The sequence below is a fragment of the Oncorhynchus nerka genome, unplaced genomic scaffold (genome assembly GCF_034236695.1).
Source record: "Oncorhynchus nerka isolate Pitt River unplaced genomic scaffold, Oner_Uvic_2.0 unplaced_scaffold_1331, whole genome shotgun sequence".
NCBI lineage: Eukaryota > Metazoa > Chordata > Actinopteri > Salmoniformes > Salmonidae > Oncorhynchus > Oncorhynchus nerka.
The window spans coordinates 22,768-43,001 of record NW_027040016.1 but is presented as its reverse complement, the minus strand read 5'-3'; the positions used below and the strand labels follow the sequence as shown (position 1 = coordinate 43,001).

The window sequence follows — 20,234 nt, the reverse complement described above, 5'->3', positions numbered from 1 at the left end:
GCCGCCCACAGCTAGGCCGCCTCGCCACTAGCTAGGCCGCCTCGCCACGAGCTAGGCCGCCTCGCCACTAGCTAGGCCGCCTCGCCACTAGCTAGGCCTCCTCGCCACTAGCTAGGCCTCCTCGCCACTAGCTAGGCCGCCTCGCCACTAGCTAGGCCGCCTCGCCACTAGCTAGGCCGCCTCGCCACTAGCTAGGCCGCCTCGCCACTAGCTAGGCCGCCTCGCCACTAGCTAGGCCTCCTCGCCACTAGCTAGGCCGCCTCGCCACTAGCTAGGCCTCCTCGCCACTAGCTAGGCCGCCTCGCCACTAGCTAGGCCGCCTCGCCACTAGCTAGGCCGTCTCGTCTACGGCTAGGCCGCCTCGCCACTAGCTAGGCCGCCTCGCCACTAGCTAGGCCGTCTCGTCTACGGCTAGGCCTCCTCGCCAACGGCTAGGCCGCCTCGTCTACGGCTAGGCCTCCTCGCCAACGGCTAGGCCGCCTCGTCTACGGCTAGGCCGCCTCGCCACTAGCTAGGCCGCCTCGCCACTAGCTAGGCCGCCTCGCCACTAGCTAGGCCGTCTCGTCTACGGCTAGACATTTGGACTCTCAAACCCCCAGTAAAATCAATTAGATTACATGATCAAAAAGAGTATAGATCTCCCATTTGTAACGTACACAGATAACAGAATAGATATACTTGTCATTTATATTGAGTTCCCACTGTACCTGAAGTGAAGAGGCTGTGTGGTTGGGGTGCAGTGGGCCAGGTGTCGTTGTTGTTATGTGGGAGTGCTGGGAACCCCCGGAGGCTGCTGGGGATCGGAGGTTAGGATGGCGATAGTTACTATTGTCAGAGAACAGAGACTGGGACTCGCGGCAGCCCTGAAAGGAGACCCGGGTGGTCACACTGATGGGAACCACCTGGCTGGCTTTGAGAACCAGGAGGGCCGGAGAGGACAGGAGGGGCGACGGAGAGTCACTGTCTGGGAGCTGGGGGGGAGGGAGGGAGGGAGGGAGGGAGGAGGGAGGAGGAGGGAGGGAGAGGGAGGGAGAGAGAGAGGGAGAGAGAGGGGAGAGAGAGGAAGAGGAGAGGAAGAGAGAGAGGGGAAGAGAGAGGGGAAGAGAGAGAGGAAGAGAGAGAGGGGGAAGAGAGAGAGGAGAGAGAGGGGAGAGAGAGATGAGGAGTGGGGAGAGAGGGAATGAGGGGAGGAGGAGAGAGATGAGGGAGTGGGAGAGAGAGATGAGGGAGTGGGAGAGAGAGAGATGAGGAGTGGGGAGAGAGAGATGAGGGAGTGGGGAGAGAGAGATGGGGAGAGAGAGAGAGATGTGGGAGGCAAGGAGGAGAGAGAGATGTGGGAGGCAAGGGAGGAGAGAGAGATGTGGGAGGCGAGGAGGAGAGGGAGATGTGGGAGGCAAGGGAGGAGAGAGAGATGTGGGAGGCAAGGGAGGAGAGAGAGATGTGGGAGGCGAGGAGGAGAGAAGGATGAGGGAGGAGAGAGAGATGGGGGGAGGAGAGAGGGGGAGAGGGAGGGAGGAGAGAGGGAGGGAGGAGGGAGGGAGGAGAGAGGAGGAGGAGAGAGGAGGGAAGGGAGGGAGGGAGGAGAGAGGGAGGGGAGGAGAGAAGGGAGGGAGGAGAGAGAGAGGGAGGGAGGAGAGAGGGAGGGAGGGAGGAGAGGGAGGAGAGAGAAGAGGACAGGGAGATGAGGGAGGAGAGAGAGGAGGAGATGAGGGAAGAAAGAGAGAGGGAGGGAGGAGAGAGGAGAGAGAGAGAGGAGAGAGAGGGAGAGAGAGAAGAGAGATGAGGAGGAGGGAGAGAGAGAGATGAGGGAGGAGGGGAGAGATGAGGGAGGAGGAGAGAGAGAGATGGAAAAGGAGAGAGAGAGATGTGGGGAGGCGAGGGAGCGAGAGAGAGATGTGGGGAGCGAGGAGAGGAGAGTGAGATGAGGAGGAGAGGAGGAGGAGAGGAGGAGGGAGGAGAGAGAGGAGTGGGGTGGGGGAGAGAGGAGAAGGGAGGAGAGAGAGGGAGGAGAGAGCGGGAGGAGAGAGGAAGAGGGAGGGAGGAGAGAGAGATGTGGGAGGCGAGGAGGAGAGAGATGTGGGAGCGAGGAGAGAGAGATGTGGGGAGAGGAGGAGAGAAGGATGAGGGGGAGGAGGAGAGGGAGGGAGATGAGGGAGGAAGAGGGAGGGAGGAGAGAGGGAGGAGAGAGGGAGGAGGGAGGAGAGAGGGAGGGAGGAGGGAGGGAGGAGGGAGAGAGAGAGAGAGAGAGAGACACACAGAGACACACAGATGAGGGGAGGAGAGAGAGGAGGAGGAGAGGGAGAGAGGAGGGAGGAGAGAGAGGGAGGAGAGAGAGGAGGGAGGAGAGAGGAGGAGAGAAGAGAGGAGAGGGAGATGAGGAGAGAGAGAGAGAGAGAGAGGAGATGGGGAGGGGAGAGAGGGAGGAGAGGGAGGGAGACACAGGAGAGAGGAGGAGAGAGAGGGAGGGAGGAGAGAGAGATGTGGGAGGCGAGGAGGAGAGAGAGATGTGGGAGGCGAGGAGGAATGAAAGGATGAGGGAGGAGAGTGAGATGGGGGAGGAGAGAGGGAGGGAGGGAGGAGGAGAGAGGGAGGAGGAGAGAGGGAGGGAGGGAGGAGGGAGGAGAGAGGGAGAGTGAGAGAGTTGGAGGAGGAGGAGAGAGGAGGAGAGAGGGAGGGAGGAGAGAGGGAGAAGAGAGAGAGGGAGGAGAGAGGAGAGAGAGGAGGGAGGAGAGAGGGAGGAGAGAGGGAGGGAGGAGAGAGGGAGGGAGGGAGATGAGGGAGGAGAGAGAGGGAGGGAGGAGGAGAAGAGGGAGAGAGGAGATGAGGAGGAGGGAGGGAGGAGAGGAGAGGGAGGAGAGAGAGGAGAGAGAGGAGGAGGAGAGGGAGGGAGGAGAGAGAGGGAGGAGAGAGAGAGAGGAGAGGAGGGAGGAGAGAGAGAGGAGGAGAGAGGGAGGGAGAGAGAGGAGAGAGGGAGGGAGAGAGAGGGAGGAGAGAGAGAGGAGAGGAGAGAGAGGAGGGAGAGAGAGAGGGAGGGAGAGAGAGAGGGAGTGGAGGGAGAGGGAGGGAGAGAGAGCAATAATATTAGAATGAATAAACCAACACTGATTAGTTGTTGTTTTTTTTGAAGAATAATACTGACCAATGTGGGAACAGCTTTTCAATCAAGATGTCTAGGGAAGCAACAGATAGCTGCAGATTCCCATCTATCAAGTCTAAGGTCGAATAATAAAGACCGTCTTGGCATACATTTTCCTAGCCCCTGAAAAAAAAAACTCTCCCATGTTCTCCATCTTACCAGGTTGTGACGTTCTGAGGAGTCCCCGTGTTGCGTGTCCCTGATCCCGGTGACCTCTGGCAGAGCGTCCCTGGGGCTGAAAGACACAGCAGCTCTGTTAGAACAACCATGGTGTGGAGAGAGAGGATGACCAGAGATTAAATTACACTACCGACAGGATGTGGACACCTGCTCGTCCAACATCTCATTCCATCACCATGAGCATTCATATGGAGTTGGTCCCCTCTTTGCTGCTATAACAGCCTCTACTCTTCTGGGAAGGCTTTCCACTAGATGTTGGAACGTTGCTGCTATAACAGCCTCCACTCTTCTGGGAAGGCTTCACTAGATGTTGGAACATTGCTGCTATAACAGCCTCCACTCTTCTGGGAAGGCTTTCCACTAGATGTAGGAACGTTGCTGCTATAACAACCTCCACTCTTCTGGGAAGGCTTTCCACTAGATGTTGGAACATTGCTGCTATAACAGCCTCCACTCTTCTGGGAAGTCTTTCCACTAGATGTTGGAACATTGCTGCTATAACAGCCTCCACTCTTCTGGGAAGGCTTTCCACTAGATGTAGGAACATTGCTGCTATAACAGCCTCCACTCTTCTGGGAAGACTTTCCACTAGATGTTGGAACATTGCTGCTATAACAGCCTCCACTCTTCTGGGAAGGCTTTCCACTAGATGTAGGAACATTGCTGCTATAACAGCCTCCACTCTTCTGGGAAGGCTTTTCACTAGATGTTGGAACATTGCTGTTATAACAGCCTCCACTCTTCTGGGAAGGCTTTCCACTAGATAACAGATAACAGCCACGCCAGTAGACAGCCACGCCTGCCAGAGATAAGATACAGCCACGCCAGTAGACGAGAGATAAGAGCCACGCCAGTAGGCGAGAGAAGAGCCAGAGCCACGCCAGTAGACGAGAGATAACAGCAACGCCAGTAGACAAGAGATAACAGCCACGTCAGTAGACGAGAGATAACAGCCACGCCAGTAGATGAGATATAACAGCAACGCCAGTAGATGAGAGATAACAGCAACACCAGTAGACGAGAGATAACAGCAACACCAGTAGGTGAGAGATAACAGCCACGCCAGTAGGTGAGAGATAACAGCAACACCCGTAGAGAGATAACAGCAACACCAGTAGAGAGATAACAGCAACGCCAGTAGAGATAACAGCAACACCAGTAGATGAGAGATAACAGCAACAATTGTATGAGAGATAACAGCAACACCAGTAGATGAGAGATAACAGCAACACCAGTAGACGAGAGATAACAGCAACACTACAGTAGACGAGAGATAACAGCAACGCCAGTAGATAAGAGATAACAGCAACGCCAGTAGAGATAACAGCAACGCCAGTAGATAAGAGATAACAGCAACGCCAGTAGAGATAACAGCAACACCAGTAGATGAGAGATAACAGCAACACCAGTAGACGAGAGATAACAGCAACACCAGTAGACGAGAGATAACAGCAACACCAGTAGACGAGAGATAACCAGTAGAGCATCGAGGAGGTTTGAAGGAGTTGTTGCCCGGGAACAGGATAAATTAAAATTCTACTTCTCATGTTAGTCATTGTTCTTTGTGTGAAAACATTTCCAAATGGGGCCTTTAGAAAAGAAGCTGTGTGTAAAATTGGTTTGGGGAGTTAATGTCAGTGGATGGTTGTTAAAGACTGATACACACAAACAGAGCGATGGAGCGTCGTAGGTACTCGAAAGTGTTCGAGTGAAGTGTGTACGGCCCTTTCACCTTGGGGGGTCACGGCTTGAGGAGAAGGGCGAGAGGCCAGTCACAGAGCCCAGGCCAACGTCACGTTCTGGTCCGTCCGGTGTCGTGTGTTCAGAGTCCAAGCCGCCGCCGTTCGACGGCGGGCTCTTACTGTGCTCCGATAGACCATTGGTCGTCTTCCCCGCGGGTTGTAACGCTGGCCACACGTCTTGTCCATGACTGTTGTTACTGTTGGATCTGTAGAGAAGGGGAGAGAGCGGGAAGGGACACGAGAGCGAGGGGCGGAGGCGAAGGTGGGGAAGGTAGGGAAGGGGTGAAGGGGGGAAGAGAGAAAGAAGGCATAGTGAGTAATTGGGGGGAAGAGAAGGGAGACCAATGTACCACGAGTCAATCTCAGCTCTTCAAAAGACATCAGTCAAGCGTCAGGTATCAAAATGGATCCCAGGATAGTGTTTACCTCTAAAGAGCTTAGCCTACCTCTGTAAAGGTTTAGAGCTCTTAGCCTACCTCTGTAAAGGTTTAGAGCTCTTAGCCTACCCCTGTAAAAGTTTAGAGCTCCTAGCCTACCTCTGTAAAGAGCAGGGTTTAGAGCTCTTAGCCTACCTCTGTAAAGGTTTAGAGCTCTTAGCTTTAGAGCTCTTAGCCTACGTCTGTAAACAGCAGGGTTTAGAGCTCTTAGCCGACCCCTGTAAAGGTTTAGAGCTCTTAGCCTACCCCTGCAAAGGTTTAGAGCTCTTAGCCTACCCCTGCAAAGGTTTAGAGCTCTTAGCCTACCCCTGCAAAGGTTTAGAGCTCTTAGCCTACCCCTGCAAAGGTTTAGAGCTCTTAGCCTACCCCTGCAAAGGTTTAGAGCTCTTAGCCTACCCCTGCAAAGGTTTAGAGCTCTTAGCCTACCCCTGCAAAGGTTTAGAGCTCTTAGCCTACCCCTTCAAAGGTTTAGAGCTCTTAGCCTACCCCTGCAAAGGTTTAGAGCTCTTAGCCTACCCCTGCAAAGGTTTAGAGCGCTTAGCCTACCTCTGTAAAGGTTTAGAGCTCTTAGCCTACCTCTGTAAAGGTTTAGAGCTCTTAGCCTACCTCTGTAAAGGTTTAGAGCTCTTAGCCTACCTCTGCAAACAGCTGGGTTTAGAGCTCTTGGTCGTCTCCCCTCCTGAGGTCTGGGTGGTAAAGCTGGGGTTCTGGTACAGATCCTGTAACAGCCTCTGTTCATACTCTTGATGCTTCCCTGCCTGACAGACAACAGAGCGACACAAAGGATCACGTTAGGAAGATTAAAAACCTGCTGTGAAGTCTACTACAATCTTGGGACTCCATTTCAATTATCCTAGTTCATCGCATCCCATCTATTCGTCTCCTTCTCAAGCATTATTTGAGTAGAAGGTCCCAGGTCCCTCAAACCATTCCACAATGTGTTTTGAGAAGGAGGTAGGAGATAGCAGGGTGAATTGAGAAAGAGCCTTTCCTAAGTATTAAAATTGGTCATCTTACCTGCATCTCCTCTTTAGTGAAGCTGGCCGCATCGTCCCCCAGCTCGTGTAGATACATGCAGTCAGGTTTGGGACACCCCATGCTCTTCAGAAAGTAGCTGCAGTATTTCGTCGTCCCTAAAGAAGCCTGTAGAACACAACGACAGCTCGTTAGCTGCAGTACTTAGTCGTCCCTATAGAAGCCCGTAGAACAACGACAGTTCGTTAGCTGCAGTATTTCGTCGTCCCTACAGAAGCCAGTAGAACACAACGACAGTTCGTTAGCTGCAGTACTTAGTCGTCCCTAAAGAAGCCCGTAGAACAACGACAGCTCGTTAGCTGCAGTATTTCGTCGTCCCTAAAGAAGCCTGTAGAACAACGACAGTTCGTTAGCTGCAGTATTTCGTCGTCCCTAAAGAAGCCCGTAGAACAACGACAGCTCGTTAGCTGCAGTATTTCGTCGTCCCTAAAGAAGCCTGTAGAACAACGACAGCTCGTTAGCTGCAGTACTTAGTCGTCCCTAAAGAAGCCTGTAGAACAACGACAGCTCGTTAGCTGCAGTATTTAGTCGTCCCTATAGAAGCCCGTAGAACAACGACAGTTCGTTAGCTGCAGTATTTCGTCGTCCCTACAGAAGCCAGTAGAACACAACGATAGTTCGTTAGCTGCAGTACTTAGTCGTCCCTAAAGAAGCCCGTAGAACAACGACAGCTCGTTAGCTGCAGTATTTCGTCGTCCCTATAGAAGCCCGTAGAACAACGACAGTTCGTTAGCTGCAGTATTTCGTCGTCCCTACAGAAGCCAGTAGAACACAACGATAGTTCGTTAGCTGCAGTACTTAGTCGTCCCTAAAGAAGCCCGTAGAACAACAACAGCTCGTTAGCTGCAGTATTTCGTCGTCCCTAAAGAAGCCTGTAGAACACAACGACAGCTCGTTAGCTGCAGTATTTCGTCGTCTCTATAGAAGCCTGTAGAACAACGACAGTTCGTTAGCTGCAGTACTTCGTCGTCCCTAAAGAAGCCTGTAGAACACAACGACAGTTCGTTAGCTGCAGTACTTCGTCGTCCCTAAAGAAGCCTGTAGAACACAACGACAGCTCGTTAGCTGCAGTACTTCGTCGTCCCTAAAGAAGCCTGTAGAACACAACGACAGCTCGTTAGCTGCAGTACTTAGTCGTCCCTACAGAAGCCAGTAGAACACAACGACAGTTCGTTAGGTCAAACTATGCACGAGATATCCACATGTACAACACGCTTGGCAATAATTCCCCAAGACAGGGACCTTGATTGAACGAGTAGAAAAGGGAAACGCCTTCATTTAGTCAAGAAAGTTCAAGTCAAACCGAGATGAAAAGTCGCTAACGCCTCAGGATAAACCTCTCCTGCTTTGGCAGCATTCAATCACGGACACTCTATTGTTGTTGTCTGACATCAAACTTGTCATTATGAAAAAGTATAAACAGTCTGGCCCAACCCGTCTGGGCGCGACGTCTCGGGACAGTCTGGCCCAACCCGTCTGGGCGCGAGGTCTCGGGACAGCCTGGCCCAACCCGTCTGGGCGAGACGTCTCGCCAGTCTGGCCCAACCCTTCTGGGTGCGACGCCTCGCCAGTCTGGCCCAACCCGTCTGGGTGCGACGTCTCGCCAGTCTGGCCCAACCAGTTTGGGCGCGACGTCTCGCCAGTCTGGCCCAACCAACAATGCTACACAATCTTTTTTTCGCACCCAAATAGAAATCGGTTTTAAAAATGTATTCAGGATATGTTAACTAAAATCAACTTTTATAGACAATGTTTTTTTTATCTTGTTAGCTAGCTATCCAGCTGGCTAGCCAGCTCACATAATTACCAGAACATATCTGACAACACTTTTTATTCACCATGACAACGATACCAACAACAGGGTCAAAGTTGAACGTCTCTTTCTCCTTGCCGGCTAAGCAGTGGCTATATTAAAAAGGGGAATGCCGACAAGAAAGAGGTAAAATAAAAAATAAAAATGGGGCTGTTTGAAAAGATTTTAAAAAATCACACAATTGTTTTTTCAGCCAACATACAATAAATCCTGTGTGAAAGGTGTAGAAATTCACATCAGAGAAGCGGACATTTCAAACGTTAATCTAATACAGAGATGCGTATCGTTTTGTCCTGTGCCCAGACTAGAGATGCTTATTGTTTTGTCCTGTGCCCAGACTAGAGATGCTTATTGTTTTGTCCTGTGCCCAGACTAGAGATGCTTATTGTTTTGTCCTGTGCCCAGACTAGAGATGCTTATTGTTTTGTCCTGTGCCCAAACTAGAGATGCTTATTGTTTTGTCCCGTGCCCAGACTAGAGATGCTTATTGTTTTGTCCCGTGCCCAGACTAGAGATGCTTATTGTTTTGTCCCGTGCCCAGACTAGAGATGCTTATTGTTTTGTCCCGTGCCCAGACTAGAGATGCTTATTGTTTTGTCCCGTGCCCAGACTAGAGATGCTTATTGTTTTGTCCCGTGCCCAGACTAGAGATGCTTATTGTTTTGTCCCGTGCCCAGACTAGAGATGCTTATTGTTTTGTCCCGTGCCCAGACTAGAGATGCTTATTGTTTTGTCCCGTGCCCAGACTAGAGATGCTTATTGTTTTGTCCCGTGCCCAGACTAGAGATGCTTATTGTTTTGTCCTGTGCCCAGACTAGAGATGCTTATTGTTTTGTCCTGTGCCCAGACTAGAGATGCTTATTGTTTTGTCCTGTGCCCAGACTAGAGATGCTTATTGTTTTGTCCTGTGCCCAGACTAGAGATGCCAGACTAGAGATGCTTATTGTGTTGTCCTGTGCCCAGACTAGAGATGCCAGACTAGAGATGCTTATTGTTTTGTCCTGTGTCCAGACTAGAGATGCTTATTGTTTTGTCCTGTGCCCAGACTAGAGATGCTTATTGTTTTGTCCTGTGCCCAGACTAGAGATGCTTATCGTTTTGTCCTGTGCCCAGACTAGAGATGCTTATTGTTTTGTCCTGTGCCCAGACTAGAGATGCTTATCGTTTTGTCCTGTGCCCAGACTAGAGATGCTTATTGTTTTGTCCTGTGCCCAGACTAGAGATGCTTATCGTTTTGTCCTGTGCCCAGACTAGAGATGCTTATTGTTTTGTCCTGTGCCCAGACTAGAGATGCTTATTGTTTTGTCCCGTGCCCAGACTAGAGATGCTTATTGTTTTGTCCCGTGCCCAGACTAGAGATGCTTATTGTTTTGTCCCGTGCCCAGACTAGAGATGCTTATTGTTTTGTCCTGTGCCCAGACTAGAGATGCTTATTGTGTTGTCCTGTGCCCAGACTAGAGATGCTTATTGTTTTGTCCTGTGCCCAGACTAGAGATGCTTATTGTTTTGTCCTGTGCCCAGACTAGAGATGCTTATTGTTTTGTCCTGTGCCCAGACTAGAGATGCTTATTGTTTTGTCCTGTGCCCAGACTAGAGATGTTTATTGTTTTGTCCTGTGCCCAGACTAGAGATGCTTATTGTTTTGTCCTGTGCCCAGACTAGAGATGCTTATTGTTTTGTCCTGTGCCCAGACTAGAGATGCTTATTGTTTTGTCCTGTGTCCAGACTAGAGATGCTTATTGTTTTGTCCTGTGCCCAGACTAGAGATGCTTATTGTTTTGTCCTGTGCCCAGACTAGAGATGCTTATTGTTTGGTCCTGTGCCCAGACTAGAGATGCTTATTGTTTTGTCCTGTGCCCAGACTAGAGATGCCAGACTAGAGATGCTTATTGTGTTGTCCTGTGCCCAGACTAGAGATGCCAGACTAGAGATGCTTATTGTGTTGTCCTGTGTCCAGACTAGAGATGCTTTTTGTTTTGTCCTCTGCCCAGACTAGAGATGCTTATTGTGTTGTCCTGTGCCCAGACTAGAGATGCTTATTGTTTTGTCCTGTGTCCAGACTAGAGATGCTTATTGTTTTGTCCTGTGCCCAGACTAGAGATGCTTATTGTTTTGTCCTGTGCCCAGACTAGAGATGCCAGACTAGAGGTGCTTATTGTGTTGTCCTGTGCCCAGACCAGAGATGCTTATTGTTTTGTCCTGTGCCCAGACTAGAGATGCTTATTGACTAGATGTACATACCGTGGTATATTTTCCCAAACTTACCTTCAGTGTTCTGCCGTCTACTACTAGGTTGTTGACACACTGTATTGCTCTGAGGGCGTCTTCTGAGCGGATGTAAGTGACATAGGCACTGGCACTGGGACCCTTGGGGGACAAGACCAAGACAATCAATGGATCAATCAATGTGTTAATCAATCAATCAATGTACTTTATGTATTTTCATTGTACTGGTGTTATGGCTGTATATTGTGTTAGTAATACATTTCTAATGGACTCCATCAACCAACCAAACGCCATCAATTTAAACTACAACATTACTGTCAATCATCCTCTCCCACAGGACGTTCCCGCCCCCCTCATACCTGTGAGCCGGCGTATGAGGTGCTATTGTTGATGACTACTTTATGGACCTTCCCAAACTTCACAAAATACTCGGGTCTCTTTAGAATCTGGGACGGACAGAGAAAACAGAGGGGCTGTTGGGAAATGTAGTTTAGTCTACACATCAAAACATAACTGTTATAATCATGTTACAACAGGCAATTACGCTCCAAAACTGTTACAATAAGACAGTCAGAACGAGAAAATAATTTCCATGATTTCTGATCCGTTGTGTTGGTGGTTTCTGATCTGCAGTGAGGAGGTTTCTGATCCGCAGTGAGGAGGTTTCTGATCCAGAGGAGGAGGTTTCTAATCCGCAGGAGGAGGTTTCTGATCCGCAGGAGGAGGTTTCTGATCCGCAGTGAGGAGGTTTCTTGATCCGCAGTGAGGAGGTTTCTGATCCGCAGTGAGAGGCTTGATCCGCAGTGAGGAGGTTTCTGATCCGTAGTGAGGAGGTTTCTGATCCGTAGTGAGGAGGTTTCCTGATCTGCAGAGGTTTCTGGTCTGCAGTGAGAGGTTTCTGATCTGTAGTGAGGAGGTTTCTGATCTAGTAGGAGGTTTCTGATCTGCAGTGAGGTTTCTGGTCTGCAGTGAGGAGGTTTCTGATCTGTAGTGAGGAGGTTTCTGATTCAGTGAGGAGGTTTCTGATCTGTAGTGAGGAGGTTTCTGATCTGTAGTGAGGAGGTTTCTGATCCGTTATGTTGGTGGTTTCTGTGGAAGGAGTCCAGGGTAGTGAGAGGGGTAAAAGAGGGAAGTGGTTGGTTGTGTTGGTGGTTTCTGTGGCCCGAGCCGCTGGGCGACGATAGTTTTGACATTCTGGTCACTCTCCGTCCACTACCAGAGCTCAAGACATCTCTTTGCAGCCTTTGTTTGACCAATGCTCCTCCCTCCTCCCTCCTCCTCTCTCTCCTTAAAGACTGAGTGAAACGATTGGCAGTAGCAGCTGTGTGATAATCAAACACCACTATATCAGGCCAGACAGAAACAACGAGGACAGACATGGGGAAATGTTGCTGGTCGTGTGAAGTAGAAACAGCAGTGGCACGTGAGCAGACGGGGTTAAAACTGCGTGAGAGGATGTGACAACAGAAAGGTGTTGTCATGTCCACTTCCAACAGCATCGTAAACTCAGTATCTTCCTGACACTTCATGTCCACTTCCAACAGCATTGTAAACTCAGTATCTTCCTGACACTTCATTCCACTTCCAACAGCATTGTAAACTCAGTATCTTCCTGACACTTCCCACTTCCAACAGCATTGTAAACTCAGTATCTTCCTGACACTTCATGTCCACTTCCAACAGCATTGTAAACTCAGTATCTTCCTGACACTTCATGTCCACTTCAAACAGCATTGTAAACTCAGTATCTTCCTGACACTTCATGTCCAATTCCACTTCAAACAGCATCGTAAACTCAGTATCTTCCTGACACTTCATGTCCACTTCCAACAGCATCGTAACCAGTATCTTCCTGACACTTCATGTCCAATTCCAACAGCATCGTAAACTCAGTATCTCCCTGACACTTCATGTCCACTTCCAACAGCATCGTAAACTCAGTATCTTCCTGACACTTCATGTCCACTTCCAACAGCATCGTAAACTCAGTATCTCCCCTGACACTTCATGTCCACTTCCAACAGCATTGTAAACTCAGTATCTTCCTGACACTTCCACTTCCAACAGCATCGTAAACTCAGTATCTTCCTGACACTTCATGTCCAATTCCAACAGCATCGTAAACTCAGTATCTTCCTGACACTTCATGTCCAATTCCAACAGCATCGTAAACTCAGTATCTTCCTGACACTTCATGTCCACTCCAACAGCATCGTAAACTCAGTATCTTCCTGACGCCATGTCCACTCCCAACAGCATCGTAAACTCAGTATCTTCCTGACACTTCATGTCCACTTCCAACAGCATCGTAAACTCAGTATCTTCCTGACACATGTCCACTTCCAACAGCATCGTAAACTCAGTATCTTCCCTGACACTTCATGTCACTTCCAACAGCATCAAACTCAGTATCTTCCTGACACTTCCAATTCCAACAGCATCGTAAACTCAGTATCTTCCTGACACTTCCAATTCAACAGCATCGTAAACTCAGTATCTTCCTGACACTTCATGTCCAATTCCAACAGCATCGTAAACTCAGTATCTTCCTGACACTTCCACTTCCAACAGCATCGTAAACTCAGTATCTTCCTGACACTTCATGTCCAATTCCAACAGCATCGTAAAACTCAGTATCTTCCTGACACTTCATGTCCAATTCAACAGCATCGTAAACTCAGTATCTTCCTGACACTTCATGTCCACTTCCAACAGCATCGTAAACTCAGTATCTTCCTGACACTTCATGTCCACTTCCAACAGCATCGTAAACTCAGTATCTTCCTGACACTTCATGTCCAATTCCAACAGCATCGTAAACTCAGTATCTTCCTGACACTTCATGTCCACTTCCAACAGCATCGTAAACTCAGTATCTTCCTGACACTTCATGTCCAATTCCAACAGCATCGTAAACTCAGTATCTTCCCTGACACCACTTCCAATTCCAACAGCATCGTAAACTCAGTATCTTCCTGACACTTCCATGCATCCTCACTTCCAATTCCAATTCAACAGCATCGTAAACTCAGTATCTTCCTGACACTTCCAATTCCAACAGCATCGTAAACTCAGTATCTTCCTGACACTTCCAACTCCAACAGCATCGTAAACTCAGTATCTTCCCTGACACTTCCAATTCCAACAGCATCGAAAACTCAGTATCTTCCTGACACTTCCAATTCCAACAGCATCGTAAACTCAGTATCTTCCTGACACTTCCACTTCCAACAGCATCGTAAACTCAGTATCTTCCTGACACTTCATGTCCACTTCCAATTCCAACAGCATCGTAAACTCAGTATCTTCCTGACACTTCATGTCCAATTCCAACAGCATCGTAAACTCAGTATCTTCCTGACACTTCCAATTCCAACAGCATCGTAAACTCAGTATCTTCCTGACACTTCATGTCCACTTCCAATTCCAACAGCATCGTAAACTCAGTATCTTCCTGACACTTCCAATTCCAACAGCATCGTAAACTCAGTATCTTCCTGACACTTCCAATTCCAACAGCATCGTAAACTCAGTATCTTCCTGACACTTCCAATTCCAACAGCACGTCTCAGTCTTCCTGAACTTCCACTCAGTATCTTCCCTGACACTTCCAATTTAACAGCATCGTAAACTCAGTATCTTCCTGACACTTCCACTTCCAACAGCATCGTAAACTCAGTATCTTCCTGACACTTCATGTCCACTTCCAATTCCAACAGCATCGTAAACTCAGTATCTTCCTGACACTTCCAATTCCAACAGCATCGTAAACTCAGTATCTTCCTGACACTTCCAATTCCAACAGCATCGTAAACTCAGTATCTTCCTGACACTTCCACTTCCAACAGCATCGTAAACTCAGTATCTTCCTGACACTTCATGTCCAATTCCAACAGCATCGTAAACTCAGTATCTTCCTGACACTTCCACTTCCAACAGCATCGTAAACTCAGTATCTTCCTGACACTTCCACTTCCAACAGCATCGTAAACTCAGTATCTCCCTGACACTTCATGTCCACTTCCAACAGCATTGTAAACTCAGTATCTTCCTGACACTTCATGTCCACTTCCAACAGCATTGTAAACTCAGTATCTTCCTGACACTTCATGTCCAATTCCACTTCAAACAGCATCGTAAACTCAGTATCTTCCTGACACTTCATGTCCACTTCCAACAGCATCGTAAACTCAGTATCTTCCTGACACTTCATGTCCACTTCCAACAGCATCGTAAACTCAGTATCTTCCTGACACTTCCACTTCCAACAGCATCGTAAACTCAGTATCTTCCTGACACTTCATGTCCACTTCCAACAGCATCGTAAACTCAGTATCTTCCTGACACTTCATGTCCAATTCCAACAGCATCGTAAACTCAGTATCTTCCTGACACTTCATGTCCACTTCCAACAGCATCGTAAACTCAGTATCTTCCTGACACTTCATGTCCAATTCCAACAGCATCGTAAACTCAGTATCTTCCTGACACTTCATGTCCAATTCCAACAGCATCGTAAACTCAGTATCTTCCTGACGATTCATGTCCACTTCCAACAGCATCGTAAACTCAGTATCTTCCTGACACTTCATGTCCAATTCCAACAGCATCGTAAACTCAGTATCTTCCTGACACTTCCACTTCCAACAGCATCGTAAACTCAGTATCTTCCTGACACTTCCAATTCCAACAGCATCGTAAACTCAGTATCTTCCTGACACTTCCAATTCCAACAGCATCGTAAACTCAGTATCTTCCACTTCCCACTTCCACAGCATTCAACTGTATCTTCCTGACACTTCCAATTCCAACAGCATCGTAAACTCAGTATCTTCCTGACACTTCATGTCCAATTCCAACAGCATCGTAAACTCAGTATCTTCCTGACACTTCCAATTCCAACAGCATCGTAAACTCAGTATCTTCCTGACACTTCCAATTCCAACAGCATCGTAAACTCAGTATCTTCCTGACACTTCATGTCAATTCCAACAGCATCGTAAACTCAGTATGTTCCTGACACTTCATGTCCAATTCCAACAGCATCGTAAACTCAGTATCTTCCTGACACTTCCACTTCCAACAGCATCGTAAACTCAGTATCTTCCTGACACTTCATGTCCAATTCCAACAGCATCGTAAACTCAGTATCTTCCTGACACTTCATGTCCAACAGCATCAACAGCATCGTAAACTCAGTATCTTCCTGACACTTCATGTCCAATTCCAACAGCATCGTAAACTCAGTATCTTCCTGACACTTCATGTCCACTTCAACAGCATCGTAAACTCAGTATCTTCCTGACACTTCATGTCCACTTCCAAAAGCATCGTAAACTCAGTATCTTCCTGACACTTCATGTCCACTTCCAACAGCATCGTAAACTCAGTATCTTCCTGACACTTCATGTCCAATTCCAACAGCATCGTAAACTCAGTATCTTCCTGACACTTCAATTCCAACAGCATCGTAAACTCAGTATCTTCCTGACACTTCATGTCCACTTCCAATTCCAACAGCACGTAAACTCAGTATCTTCCTGACACTTCATGTCCAATTCCAACAGCATCGTAAACTCAGTATCTTCCTGACACTTCATGTCCACTTCAATTCAACAGCATCGTAAACTCAGTATCTTCCCTGACACTTCATGTCCATTCCAACAGCATCGTAAACTCAGTATCTTCCTGACACTTCCAATTCCAACAGCATCGTAAACTCAGTATCTTCCTGACACTTCCACTTCCAACAGCATCGTAAACTCAGTATCTTCCTGACACTTCATGTCCAATTCCAACAGCATCGTAAACTCAGTATCTTCCTGACACTTCCACTTCCAACAGCATCGTAAACTCAGTATCTTCCTGACACTTCCACTTCCAACAGCATCGTAAACTCAGTATCTCCCTGACACTTCATGTCCACTTCCAACAGCATTGTAAACTCAGTATCTTCCTGACACTTCATGTCCACTTCCAACAGCATTGTAAACTCAGTATCTTCCTGACACTTCATGTCCAATTCCACTTCAAACAGCATCGTAAACTCAGTATCTTCCTGACACTTCCACTTCCAACAGCATCGTAAACTCAGTATCTTCCTGACACTTCATGTCCAATTCCAACAGCATCGTAAACTCAGTATCTTCCTGACACTTCCACTTCCAACAGCATCGTAAACTCAGTATCTTCCTGACACTTCATGTCCAATTCCAACAGCATCGTAAACTCAGTATCTTCCTGACACTTCATGTCCAATTCCAACAGCATCGTAAACTCAGTATCTTCCTGACACTTCATGTCCACTTCCAACAGCATCGTAAACTCAGTATCTTTCTGACACTTCATGTCCAATTCCAACAGCATCGTAAACTCAGTATCTTCCTGACGCTTCATGTCCAATTCCAACAGCATCGTAAACTCAGTATCTTCCTGACGATTCATGTCCACTTCCAACAGCATCGTAAACTCAGTATCTTCCTGACACTTCATGTCCAATTCCAACAGCATCGTAAACTCAGTATCTTCCTGACACTTCCACTTCCAACAGCATCGTAAACTCAGTATCTTCCTGACACTTCATGTCCAATTCCAACAGCATAAGTAAACTCAGTATCTTCCTGACACTTCCAATTCCAACAGCATCGTAAACTCAGTATCTTCCTGACACTTCATGTCCACTTCCAATTCCAACAGCATCGTAAACTCAGTATCTTCCTGACACTTCCAATTCCAACAGCATCGTAAACTCAGTATCTTCCTGACACTTCCAATTCCAACAGCATCGTAAACTCAGTATCTTCCTGACACTTCCAATTCCAACAGCATCGTAAACTCAGTATCTTCCTGACACTTCCAATTCCAACAGCATCGTAAACTCAGTATGTTCCTGACACTTCATGTCCAATTCCAACAGCATCGTAAACTCAGTATCTTCCTGACACTTCCACTTCCAACAGCATCGTAAACTCAGTATCTTCCTGACACTTCATGTGTCTCAATTCCAACAGCATCGTAACTCAGTATCTTCCTGACACTTCATGTCCAATTCCAACAGCATCGTAAACTCAGTATCTTCCTGACACTTCATGTCCAATTCCAACAGCATCGTAAACTCAGTATCTTCCTGACACTTCATGTCCACTTCCAACAGCATCGTAAACTCAGTATCTTCCTGACACTTCATGTCCAATTCCAAAAGCATCGTAAACTCAGTATCTTCCTGACACTTCATGTCCACTTCCAACAGCATCGTAAACTCAGTATCTTCCTGACACTTCATGTCCAATTCCAACAGCATCGTAAACTCAGTATCTTCCTGACACTTCCAATTCCAACAGCATCGTAAACTCAGTATCTTCCTGACACTTCCAATTCCAACAGCATCCTCACTTCCACACTTCCAACAGCATCGTAAACTCAGTATCTTCCTGACACTTCCAATTCCAACAGCATCGTAAACTCAGTATCTTCCTGACACTTCCAATTCCAACAGCATCGTAAACTCAGTATCTTCCCTGACACTTCCAATTCCAACAGCATCGTAAACTCAGTATCTTCCTGACACTTCAATTCCAACAGCATCGTAAACTCAGTATCTTCCTGACACTTCCACTTCCAACAGCATCGTAAACTCAGTATCTTCCTGACACTTCATGTCCTCACTTCCACACTTCCAACAGCATCGTAAACTCAGTATCTTCCTGACACTTCATGTCCAATTCCAACAGCATGTAAACTCAGTATCTTCCTGACACTTCCAATTCCAACAGCATCGTAAACTCAGTATCTTCCTGACACTTCCATGTCCACTTCCATGTCCATTCCAACAGCATTGTAAACTCAGTATCTTCCTGACACTTCCAATTCCAACAGCATCGTAAACTCAGTATCTTCCTGACACTTCATGTCCACTTCCAACAGCATCGTAAACTCAGTATCTTCCTGACACTTCCAATTCCAACAGCATCGTAAACTCAGTATCTTCCTGACACTTCCAATTCCAACAGCATCGTAAACTCAGTATCTTCCTGACACTTCATGTCCACTTCCAATTCCAACAGCATCGTAAACTCAGTATCTTCCTGACACTTCCAATTCCAACAGCATCGTAAACTCAGTATCTTCCTGACACTTCCACTTCCAACAGCATCGTAAACTCAGTATCTTCCTGACACTTCCAATTCCAACAGCATCGTAAACTCAGTATCTTCCTGACACTTCCAATTCCAACAGCATCGTAAACTCAGTATCTTCCTGACACTTCCACTTCCAACAGCATCGTAAACTCAGTATCTTCCTGACACTTCATGTCCAATTCCAACAGCATAAATAAACTCAGTATCTTCCTGACACTTCCACTTCCAACAGCACGTAAACTCAGTATCTTCCTGACACTTCCACTTCCAACAGCATCATAAAACTCAGTATCTTCCTGACACTTCATGTCCAATTCCAACAGCATCGTAAACTCAGTATCTTCCTGACACTTCATGTCCTCACTTCCAACAGCATCGTAAACTCAGTATCTCCCTGACACTTCACCAATTCCAACAGCATCGTAAACTCAGTATCTCCCTGACACTTCCAATTCCCAACAGCATCGTAAAACTCAGTATCTTCCTGACACTTCCACTTCCAACAGCATCGTAAACTCAGTATCTTCCTGACACTTCCAATTCCAACAGCATCGTAAACTCAGTATCTTCCTGACACTTCATGTCCACTTCCAACAGCATCGTAAACTCAGTATCTCCCTGACACTTCCAATTCCAACAGCATCGTAAACTCAGTATCTCCCTGACACTTCCAATTCCAACAGCATCGTAAACTCAGTATCTTCCTGACACTTCATGTCAAATTCCAACAGCATCGTAAACTCAGTATCTTCCTGACACTTCATGTCCACTTCCAACAGCATCGTAAACTCAGTATCTTCCTGACACTTCCAATTCCAACAGCATCGTAAACTCAGTATCTTCCTGACACTTCCAATTCCAACAGCATCGTAAACTCAGTATCTTCCTGACACTTCCAATTCCAACAGCATCGTAAACTCAGTATCTTCCTGACACTTCCACTTCCAACAGCATCGTAAACTCAGTATCTTCCCTGACACTTCATGTCCACTTCCAATTCAACAGCATCGTAAACTCAGTATCTTCCTGACACTTCATGTCCAATTCCAACAGCATCGTAAACTCAGTATCTTCCTGACACCTCCAATTCCAACAGCATCGTAAACTCAGTATCTTCCTGACACTTCATGTCCACTTCCAATTCAACAGCATCGTAAACTCAGTATCTTCCTGACACTTCCAATTCCAACAGCATCGTAAACTCAGTATCTTCCTGACACTTCCAATTCCAACAGCATCGTAAACTCAGTATCTTCCTGACACTTCCAATTCCAACAGCATCGTAAACTCAGTATCTTCCTGACACTTCCAATTCCAAATAGCATCGTAAACTCAGTATCTTCCTGACACTTCATGTCCACTTCCAATTCCAACAGCATAAGTAAACTCAGTATCTTCCTGACACTTCCAATTCCAACAGCATCGTAAACTCAGTCGGTATCTTCCTGACACTTCCAATTCCAACAGCATCGTGAACTCAGTTATCTTCCTGACACTTCCAATTCCAACAGCATCGTAAACTCAGTA

General features: G+C 47.3%; 1 pseudogene; it reads right to left on the bottom strand.

Annotated features, from left to right (window-relative positions):
• LOC115115024 (CCR4-NOT transcription complex subunit 4-like) overlaps nucleotides 1-20,234 on the bottom strand; it is a 39,782-nt pseudogene that overhangs the window by 1,088 nt on the left and 18,460 nt on the right.